A 12,326-nucleotide genomic window follows, 5' to 3' on the forward strand; every position below is an offset into this window, starting at 1 on the left:
AAAAAATCCACACCCAATCCTTCCCCTCCAACTCCTCCCATATCTCCCCTTCACTTTTTCCTGACAGCTTTGTGTGCCTTTCTCCTTTTTTAATTGACTATTTTTTTTTTTTTTTGGTCTTTTTGTGGTAGGGTCTCCGTGTAGCTCCAAATGCCTGGAGCTTGCTCTGTAGACCAGGCTAGCCTTGAACTCACAGATATCCACCTGCTTCTGCCTCTCAAGTGCTGGGATTAAAGGTGTGCACCACCACGCCCCTCTTTTTTAAAATAAATAATTTATTGAGAATTTCATACATGCATATAAGGTGTTTTGATCTAATCCATACCCACTCCCTCCCTTCCAACTCCTCCCATATCTCCCCATCACTTTTTTCTGATAACTACTCCAATATTCCCACCTCTAAAAAGGAACCTTAAAATCCCAATTTGACATTTTTGGCCTTTGGAATGGAGTAGGTTGCTAAGAGGCCCAAAGGACATTGTGAGTTTTAGCCCAGAAATTGGCTATTTTTCTTTGGGGTCTCTCTACCCTAACTGCCTAGCCAATTCCTACTTCCTATTCTTATCAGGCCATCCTCTGAAGGGGTTACTCAAATTACCAATAGGGAATAGGGATGCAGACTGCTCTGGCTTCTTCCATTCTGAACAGGGACTCAGGGCGAGGCCATTGGAGTATCCCTTCAGTGGGTTTATCTAAAAGACTCCCACATTGCATAACTCTTATCTCTAAGGGGAAAAGAAAATCATTGAATCATGAATAAGATATGTGAAGGACAAGTAAAGACAAGAGTAATTAGTAAAACAAGTTCTAGACATGGAACTAGAAAAAAGTCAGAACAGGTAAATTTCAAATGTTCATATGAGTGTCAATTGGAATTTCTTGAAATGGGTTTCCAAAAGCATCCCTATCCTGGGTTCTTCCTCATTTATCTTGTCTTCCAAGGCTGGAATCTAGAGTGATGGATTCAGGATTTGCTTTCACGTATTTTGATAGCTATTATAGTAGTTAGAATCAGTGTCAGTTCCCTCTCTAAGACTTCTAAATAGGGGGAGAAAACAAATTTATCCATCATTTTAGAAAAATAGCTGGTTGTGTCCTTTAGCTACAGGTGGGTACTAAAGTATTGGAGACCAAGATTTGAAGTCTTACATCTGAGCAGCACTTTCTGGTTAGGAACAAAATCATCAATGAGAAATAATTGTCTAAATAGCATTTTATATACATATAGACTTAAGCCTAATGCCTGGGAAGTATAATCCCTTGAACTCTTAAAAGAGTATACTGATGACTTTACTCTTTGGTTATACTTTCCTTTTGGGTGTTTAAGACCATACCATAGCCCAAATAAATCAATTTATTTTTACTCTTAATGTCATTTGAGGATCTGTTCCTCAAGGGTCACATGGGCTTGGGGGAAGCCCCAAGCTCCTTTCTTTTACAAGTTCTATCTATGTGAAGATAAGTCAAAGGTCTTGCTTGACCATGTCTGGCTTCACTTGGATACATGAATAAGATGTTTCCTCTGAGTTGACCCTCCTCTTTGTAGACTGGACACTGGTTCAAGTAGACTGGACACTGGTTCAAGTCCATCTCGTGAGTTCTCCATATACTCCCTGAACAAGAGGACAGGTGACTCACCACTGTTACAGAACATTTGGAGAGATGTTCCATAGTCCAATGGAACTTAGTCGACTTTTGAGGGCCAGGGACAAGAAATGTCCTTTAAGTCCTTCTGCCCACATTAGTATAGGCCTCAAACTATGGCTGTTAAACATCCAGTAAGGTTAGTTCCACCAGTCTGGTACTTTTCATTATCATGTGCTATGTAGATAATGCTAGGGCAAAGACCAATTTGTTCTCAGATAAACCTTGATTAAATATATATTTTGTTCCTTAAACTAGTTGACTAAACTATGACCACAGACATTTTAAGATTATGTGTGTATTATTTTTGTCTCATCCTTGGAAAATATCTCCATTCCCATTTACTTTTAACATCTTTCACATTCTTGTTTTCTTTATTTAAAAATAATTATGAGACATAAATAGCATTAACGAATAAATTTTCTGTCTTTTGTGAGACTTCATTTCCTGGGGGTTCTAAGCAATGCTTGTTCCCTTTCAAGTTTCAAAACCCACAGAATGGGAAAAAAATCTTCACCAGTGACACATATGACAGGGCTTTAACATCAAGAATATATAAGGAACTCAAAAAATAATCGAGAAACCAAATGATCCAATTAAAAGATGGGCTAAAGATCTAAACAGAGACTTCTCAAATGAAGAAATAAAGATGACTAAGAAACATCTCAAAAATTGTTCAACATCGCTGGTAATTAGGGAAATGCAAATTAAAACCACCCTAAGGTCTCACCTTACCCTGATCACACTGGCTAGGATCAAGAGAATAAATGATACCAAATGCTGGTGAGGATGTGGAGATAGGGGAATGCTCATTCACTGTTGGTGGGATTGCAAACTCGTGCAACCTCTATGGAAAGCAATGTGGATAAAACTAAAAATGAGCCTACCACATGACCCAGTTATACCACTCCTTGCCATATACCCAAAGGACTCATCCTATTGTAGAGATTATACAACCATGTTTGTTGCTGCTCTTTTCACAATAACTGAGAGATTGAAGCAGCCTAAGTGTCCCTCAATTGATGAGTGGTTAACAAAAATGCGGTATATTTCCACAACAGAGTTCTATTCAGATGTAAAGAAAGATAAAATAATGCAATTTTCAGGTAAATGGATGGATCTAGAAACTGTTATACTAAGTGAAGTAACAGACTCAGAAAAACAAACAAAGTATATTCTCCCTCATATGTGGATCCTACCACCAAATCATTTTAAATTCCAGGTCCTTTTAATAAGATGATGCTATACAGCAGTCCCTTCTGCATGAAATAACTATCATTATCACGACTTCAGCTGAGCCTGATCACTGAACATCATCACAACTGGGCTGGTTGACAGTTGTGCTCATTCATTAAAGGAAGGCCAAGCAGGGTCATTGGACCTCACCGCATTTTCAAGCCACTCTTCCCAGCCAACTGAATGTAATTTGACCCTAATCACACATGGCCTCCTGGATTTGGGGAGGGCTAAAGTATACAATCTGGGGAAGGCTAGAAAAAGAAGGCATGACCCATGCTGGGTAAATGCTTCCCAATGTGCATACCCTCAGGTCATACATGCACCTCAGCAACCCCTCAGTTATCTCGGTAAGTAAGCTCAATAAATTCATTGGTTCCCCAGTAAAACATTCTTTTTTAATTGAGCTTTTTGCTACTCTAACATTCCCTCCTCTGAAGAGGTAACCCTAAAATCTTTTAGGGATTAGATAAGAACTCCCAAATACTTTTGACATTTTTGGCCTTTGGAACAGAGTATGTTGCCAAGAGGCCCAAGGACATTTTGACTTTTATCCAAGAAACTAGCTACTTTTCTTTGGGCCCTTTTTACCCTAGCTGCCTAGCCCTGTTTTGACCTTTTTCTGGTTCCCAGTCTAGAACTTACAATGCTAACTCTCTTGCCTTTATTTCTCCTTCACATCTCCTAGGAACCAGTCAAGGACTTTCTTTTCTCCCTACAGTGAAGAGTTATGCCATTTTGGAGTCTTTTAGATAGACCCACTGAAGGGGTACCCCAATTGCCTCACCCTGGGTCCCTGTTCTGCATAGAAGAAGTCAGAGTGGCCTGTATCCCAATTCCCCATGGGCAATTTGGGTAGCCTCTTCTGAGGATGTGTGTAAGAGTTTCGCCTGCTTGTACATAACTACACTCTTTTCATGCAATGGCTGCAGAGACCGAATGAGAGTCTGGTATTCCCTGGAACTGTGGTTGTTAGCTATGATGCAGGTGATGAGAAAAAAAACCCAGGTCCTCTGCAAGAGCAACCAGTGCTCTTAACCACTGAGCCTTATCTCCAGCCCCATTGAGATATTTTAATAAGCCATTCTTTCTTTAAATAAACCCAGCCCCAGAAGGGTTGTAAGGTAGGTAGAAGTACGACTATATCCTGCTGTCTTTAGCTCAGTTCAGCGAATGTGTGTTTCTGAAATGAATGCTTCTATCACTATCAATTCTCAAGTCGTTGATAGTGCTTTCATCTATTGTTCATTTGCATGAGTATTCTTGAAAGAGGCTTATGGTCCATAAAGAGGGCATATTTGTATCCTTCACTGACAGGCCTAGAACCTATGAAGTCCACCTGCCAATGCCTCATAGGATGGGTTGATTTATATACTTGACCCATCAGAGCATCTACCAATTGAGGTCATATTCAGGAACATACCTCAGATGTTGGGACAACATGCATAGTATGGAAACATTTTAAAAGATTTCTGGTTGCCTTAGCTATTTTCCAGTCTATGTTGGCTCCCTAGTTGCCGAACTTTATATGAATCCAGCATATAGTTTCCAGGGGGTACCTGAGGGCATATGACCCATATTTTATTAAGGACACCTGATTCTTATTTCCAGGAGGACTCAAGGGCCTATGGAATGCCACATGGAAAACTACAAGAGATCAGGATGCCTGTTGAACTCTGTGATATATCACTTTTCACATCTGTTATCCCCAGAATGGACAACCCTGTCAGTTCTCCTTTTCCCACTAGGTTATAAATAAAGTGAGGCCTCTGAATACATTCCAACCGATTGTAAAAAAATTATCACAGGCCACGTGCCATGAGACACTAGTAGCCACACTGCTCTTATCTCAGTTCACTTGTTACTTTTATTTTTCCTTTTGCCAGCCATTTGGCATCTGTGTTCATATGAATTGCTGAGCATTTCTCTTTGGAGCTCTTGGTGCTGCTATCTGTGTAGTAGGTATCTAGAGAGATGGGTGGCATCTCTTCTAACACTTTATCTGAATAGCTGTTGGTTCAGTTACTGGGAAGTTGTTTCAGTGTCTAGAAAAGACACTGATCCCATGTTGTCTTGCATGGCATTGGTAAAGGGCTTTCAGAAATCACATTATATGCATGTAAATATGCATTTCATCTTTGTAGAGTTTGATTCTGTGCCACTTCCACAAAAAGTTTTATCAGAAGTTCTTGAATCTAACATCAATTAGATAAGCTTTTCCTACTATTACTGAGTTGAGTTGGAGACAGCGATTTAATGCTTTACATAATCTAGAAATTAATATTCTAGTGCTGTATACTGCTCCTTTCCATGACTGAAACCCAAATCCTATTAAAACCATTAATTAGTGTTTTTAAGGCATCATAATATATATAGCCTTCTGAGCTTCTAGTGATTTCTAGAACAAAGGGACACTGGTGTAATGTATTTTACAACTGTTTAGCCTTCCCCACAAAGGATTTTAGCTTCTCAAAAGCCTCTTGAACTATTTTATCCTAATTCCATATAGCACACCTCTTTATCAAGTTATATAAATGACAGGAAACTTGGGTAAAGTGTGGTATAAAAATTAACCAAAACCCTAGGAATCCAAAGAATATCCACATCTGTTTTACATCTACATGCACAGGCTACCATATGATTTTTCTCAGTAACTTTATTGGGTGTCATATGCATCTCACTGAACCATCATACCACCAATCATGTACCTGACATATCCACCTTTTGTGTATTGATCATCTATACTTGTTCCTTTAGATGCACATGTTATTCTTTACAACGATTTTCTAAATCTGGAAACCAGACACAAGTTAGCATTATGTGACCTAAGTAATGAAATCTTTTTCAAGACAGCAGGCAGAATAACAAAACAAAACAAACAAAAAAAAAAAACACAGGCTGCCATGTTATGACAAGCAGTGTGATTGTGAAGGTAACCTTGGAGTGGTACTCTGAAGGTCCAATATTGACTGTTTCCTTTGGATCCAGATTGGTCTTAGGATACTTCAGCTACGAGAATAATAAAATCGCACTTGCAAGGTCCAACACAACATGAAAGGATATTAACATTTGTGTCGGTTGTTCAGACAAAAGAGCAATGTTGGATATAGTCGTGTGAATCAGCAGTTGTAACTTAAGTGTCTATAATCCATGGCCATTCTCTAGAAATCATCTGACTCATTCACAAGCTACACTGGACTGTTGAAAGGGCTTTTGGGTGAGCAAATAGTCTTTTTCTTTCTTTCTAACTCCTTCATACCTTCTGTAATTTCATCATAGCCCTTGGAGATTCTACTATTTGATATTTATTGTCCTGCTTTAAACAGGTAACTTCACAGGTTGTGCTTTCTCCCAACTGTGCATGACTGCTTTGATAGTGGCACTCTTAGATGAAACACTAAAACAGTAGTATACAGGATGTGTCCTAGCAATATATCCATCCCCAGAAAGTTCACTGCAGTTGACAAGGGCATACTGTATACTCTTAGGAGGATAATTATCTAATTCTACAACAATCTCTCTTTTTGTACCTATACCATATATTCCCATATCCATCCACTGTACCCCATTTTCTCAATTCTTTGTGGGACTGCCATGAATTAATGTGCACTTTGTTCTAATACCCACCAAAACCAAAGTATTTATCACACTAATAAATCCACAATTTAAAGTGGGGACTCTGGTCACAAAGTATGACCCTCACTTGCAGGCAATATTGGTCACCACATCAGAGGAGTGGCTTGCGTGGATCTCACTTCAGCACATCTACTTCCTCCACAGCAGGGGGTACAACAGAGTCACTGAATTTCTCTGTCTTCCCTTTCTTGTTTCAATTCTTTGGTAAACTGCTGATCAAGCTTTAAACCTGAATTTTATAGTGGCTACACAAGTTTGCACTCTTACTGGTGGTAAATAAGTGTTTCCCTTTCCAGAATTTATTCATATTCTCTTTGAGTTCCTTGAACATATTTATTATTGCTATTTTGAAATCATTGCACTGTACATCATCTATGTTGCCTTTTTCTGGGAACATTATTTTGTGAGTACTAATGTTTGGAGGAGACAGAGACCTAATTTCTTGGTTATTCATGCTTCTGTTTTTGTATGAAACTTAAGCATTTAGACTTTGGTCTTTGGTAGTGTTTCCTGGTGAAGATATCTGCTATCCCCTTTACTGAGTGGGTGTTTGGGTCCCTGTTTACTGTTACTTCAAATTGTCAGTTTGTAGACCAACTGAATGAGGAAGTTAAGTTTTGATGTTCAAATGAGGTATCAGAAATGTTCCCAGCTCAGCTAAGTTAAGCTTCTAAACTCAGGAATAGAACTTCTGGAGTGAAGGGGGCAGGTTGAGCATGGGCCACCAGGTCTTCAAGCAGGTGGTGGGGTGGGAAGAGTTCATGCCAGAAGTCTAAGGTTTCTACCTGGGGAGGATAAGCTTGCAGGCAATAGGTTGATATTTGGATATCCAATGATGTGAGTGAAGTTCGAGGTGTGTGTCCAGTGCCTCTTTGAAATGATCACCACCTTCACCAATTAACAGAACCCAGATTTTTGGCTCAAGAAATTGTTAGATTTTTTAAGTCCCCAACTTTCAGGACAATTTACTAGGCAGAAATGCATGTAAGTTGTATTACTAATCCTTCATAGAACAAGTGTTATGTATTTCACACATTTTACTTGTTTCTGTGGAAAAAGGTGATAAAAAATGAAAATTTTCTCTTCACTATATGAATGAAGAAAACTGGCTTCAAATAAATGAAATAACTGGCTAAAAGTCATGTATCTTATAAGGAACAAATGTGGAATGCACACCTTGGCCTACCTCAATCCAAAGTTTAAATTGTCCTGCTTAAACTATACTTTCTTCTCTTGGTATAAATCTACAAAAGATTACTTAACTAGTTAAATGATGACAATATAGCAATGCCAAAGGAGAATTCTCTGTCCTAAAGTTTGAAATATTCCTTTTCTTATTTGCTGTGGTTAACTTATTCAATAGTGTATGTGATTTAAAAAGATTGACACAGGGCTGGAGAGATGGCTCAGTGGTTAAGAACACTGGTTGTTCTTGCAGAAGACCTGGGTTCGAATCCCAGCACCCACATGGCAGCTAACAACTGTTCATAACTCCAGTTCCAGGGGATCCAACAGCCTCTTCTGTCCGACATGAGTGCACTTACCTACATGCAGGCAATACACACATACACATAAAAATAATAAGTAAAATATTTTTAAAAAAAGATTAACACATGAATCATTTTAATTTTGATCTTAGAAAAATGTCAGAAATTCTTGGAGAAACTCATCAGTTGATAATTCAGTAAAAATTTAAATTTAATAATTGAATTTATCCTTAAAATCTTCCCGAGATCCTCTGTTGTACTTCTCAGTCTTTGGGTGAAAGTCTTTGCTTATTTCCTAGGCATAAATGCACAGAGTTTGTTAATAGCTAGTTATCAAATCCAACCATACTATGCTTGGTGCCCAGCTCCATAGCTACCAAAGAAATGTCTGGCTTTAACTACATTATGGTCCTCAAGGATTTTCAATGTTCAAAGGATAACCAGTGTCTTGGCTTAACACTATCAGCAGTTTGATTAAGATGGCTGTTCTTTGTTTCATTTCTCTAACAGGGTTGTGCTGTAAGGTGATTGTGGAAAACGAGAATATGGCCAGCTTTGAGAATGCTTTGGATGCTGAAATGTCCAATGCCTCACAGTCTGCAGAAGTGGCTATCCAAAGGTCTTATGAATACACATTATCATCCTTCTTGATGAGCATAGCGGGTAAATTTATTAATAAAAAACATTTGGCAGCATGTGTAAGCATTTATCTACATTTTCTGGGCAAAGTTAAATGTGATTAGTATTATAAGAAATTTTCCATTTGAAAAGATATAAATTTATTCATTTTCCAAGTTTTACACATTATTTGATTTTCATACTGCCCTGAAATTTTCTCACTCCTCATAATAATTTTTTTTATCTTTTTGAGACAGGGTTTCCCTGTAGTCCCAGCTGTCCTGGAACTCACTATGTGGACCAGGCTGGCCTTGAACTCACAGAGATCTGCCTGCCTCTGCCTCCTGAGTGCCGGGATTGAAGGCGCCTGCCACCACGCCTGGAAACTAATAATAATTTTTAAGTGTTATAGTTATATCTTCTAAATTCATATTTTTAGCCCATCAAGAATTCATTTTAGGACTGAAGAGATCGTTCAGTAGTTAAGAGCACTGTCTATGTAATTACTTTTACATAAAGGCGAGTCCTATTACATTTCTCTAAGTATTAATTATGGTTATTTTTAGTTACCTTTCTCATTTACTAATTGCACTTCCTCTGGTTTATTATGGAGATCATTGTGGGCTACATGCATTCAATCAACTGTCATTCATTAAAGGCATATTTATCGAATGCCTATTGTATGCCTGCCTAATATTATACTAGACAATGGGACACATGGACTTTAAAATTTAGTGTGTAACTATGAATTTTTCATTTCTTTTCTCATCATTGAAGGGACACTTCTCCTGTCTGGCACTGTGTTTCTTGCTATGTAGCCTTCAGATATACACATGCACTCATATTCAGATATTGTATGTACATTTTCTCGGGGGAGGGGGAGTTATTACATTTCCCTCTGGTTTTTCGTTGCCACCTAAGCTTTATTTATCTCTCCTCACTCTCTCTTCCTGTCTAACTTCCCTCCTCCCTCCCCAGTTTAAGTACCCCCATTTTCCACGTGATAATACCTGTCTAGTATTATCCACCCCCCTTGAGTTCTTCCTTCTCCTAGTATGTTCTTCCCTCCTCCCTTCCAAGTTGAATATACCCATTTTCCCTTTTTCACTCTTGATAACATGTTTCCGACTATCCCCCTCTCTCCTGCTTTTTCTTTCCCTTTAGCTTCATGTTTCCTTCCCATGTTCCTGACTCCTGCAGTTATATCAGGATATATACTCACATATAAAAGATTGGTGGTAAGAACAACATATGAGAGAGAACATGTGTTATTTGTTTTTCTGAGTCTGCGTTACTTCACTTAGTATAACAGTTTCTAGTTCCATCCATTTACCTGCAAATTTCATAGTTTCCTTTTTCCTTACCACTGAGTAGGACTCCATTGTTTAAATGTACCATATTTTCATTATTCATTCTTCAGTTGAGGGACATTTAGGTTATTTTCATTTTTCCTTATTGTGAAAAGAGCAGCAATGAACATAGATGGACAGGTATCTTTACAGTAGGATGAGTCCTTTGGGTATATGCTAAGGAATGGTATTACTGGATCAAATGGTGGGTTCATTTTTGTTTTTTTAAGAGTTCTCCACACTGATTTCCATAATGGTTACATGAGTTTGCATTCCCACCAGCAGTGAATGAGCGTTTCCCTTTCTCCACATCCTCTCCAGAATTTGGTGTCTTTTGTTCTTTTGATTTTAGCCAGTCTGACTCAGGTAAGATGAAAATGTAGTTTTGATTTGCATTTCTCTAATTATTAAGGATGTAGAAAACATTTCTTAATATTTTATCACCTTTTTATTATGGATTTTTATTTTAATTTTTATTGAAATTTTGTAATTTTATACAATAGTTCTTAATCAAATTTAGATACCCTCACCCATCCATGCCCCTCCCTACCCCGCATTCCCCTACCAGACTTCATGTATTCCAACATACATGTTAAGACCTATCCAGTCAAACATTTGTACCCAGATGTCCTTCAGTGCTAATTGATCCACTGGAAACTAGTCAGCCCATCCAGAGATCTTAAGTAAGGCATTTTCTCTCTCTGTCTCTGTCTCTGTCTCTGTCTCTCTGTCTCTGTGTCTCTGTCTCTCTCTCTGTCTCTCTCTCTCTGTCTCTGTCTCTCTCTGTCTCTCTGTCTCTGTCTCTCTCTCTCTCTCTCTCTCTCTCTCTCTCTCTCTCTCTCTCTCTCTCTCTCTCTCTCTCTCTCTCTCTCTCTCTCTCTCTCTCTGTATAGCATCAAATAAAAACAAAGTGTGTGCATATATATATATGAAAATGTCACAGTGTGTTTCTTAGCCATTTTTTTCTTTGAGAACTCTCTGTTCAGGTCCGTAGCCAATCTTTTTGGGGGATCAGGTTTTTGGTTTGTTTGCACTTTTTTAAAGTTCTTCATAAATACTGAATAATGACCCTCTGTCAGATTTTCTCCCACTCAGTAGGTTTCCCCTTCAGTTCCTTGGTTGTTTCTTTTGGTATACAGAAGCTTTTTTAGCTTAATGAGCTTGCACTTATTGATTGTTATCCTTAATGCCTGAACAGCTGGTGTCCATTTTAGAAAATCCTTTCCAACCCCTATATCTTGTAGGGTACTATCTATGCTTTCTTCTCACAGTTTCAAAGTTTCATGTTTCATATTGAGGTCTTTGATTCATTTGGAGTTGACTTTTGTTCAGGGTAAAAGATAAGGGTCCAATTTCATTATTCTACATGTGGAGATCCAGTTTTGCCATGAACAATTTTTAAAGGTGCCATCTTTCCTCCATTGTGTGTTTTTGGCACCTTTGTCAAATATCAGATGATTGAAATTTCATGTACTCATGTTCAGGTCTTCTAGTGTGTTCCATTGATCAAAATGCCTATGACAGTACCATGCTGCTTTTATGACTATAGCTCTGTAATGTAGTTTGAGTTCTAATAGGGTGAAACTCCTCAGCTTTGCTATTTTTGCCCAAGATTAAATTGACTACCTAGGGTCTTTGTGATTCCATATGAATTTTAGGATGTTTTCTCTCTAGCTCTGTGAAGAACGTTATAGGGATTTAGATCCCAATGCAGTGAATCTATACATTGCTTTTGGTAAGAGGGTCATTATCACAATATTAATTCTACCAGTACATGAGCATAGTAGGTCCTTCCATCTCCCAGTGTCTTCCTCTGTCTCTTTCTTTAAAGATTTAATTTTTTTCATTGTATATCTCTTTAATGTCTCTGGTTAGATTTATTCCTAGTTTTTTTTAGAATATTGTATAAAGGATTTCTGTGAATTCATTTGTGATTGCTTGTTTTGGACTATAGACAGGACAGTGATTTTTTTTAAGTTGATTAGTAACCAGTCACTTTGCTGTAAGTACTGATTATTTCTAGCATTTTTCTGGTGGAATGTTTAAGATCTCTTATGTATAATATAACATCTGCAAATAATGGTAATTTAACCTCTTCTTTTGCAATTAGTACTACTTTAATTTCTTTTTGCTGTAGCAAGAGTTTCAAGCACTATGTTATAAAGGAGTGGAGATAATGGACCTCCTTGTCCAGTTCTTGATTTAATGAGAATGCTTCAAGGTTTCTAAATTTAGAATGATGTTGGATGTAGGTCTACTGTATATAGCTTTGATTGTGTTGAGGTATGCTTCTTACAGTCCAATTCCCTCTAGGACTTGTAGCATGAATGCAAGTTGGAATTTGTCAAAGGCCTTT

Source organism: Nannospalax galili, unplaced genomic scaffold, assembly GCF_000622305.1.
Source record: "Nannospalax galili isolate Female #2095 unplaced genomic scaffold, S.galili_v1.0 scaffold370, whole genome shotgun sequence".
NCBI lineage: Eukaryota > Metazoa > Chordata > Mammalia > Rodentia > Spalacidae > Nannospalax > Nannospalax galili.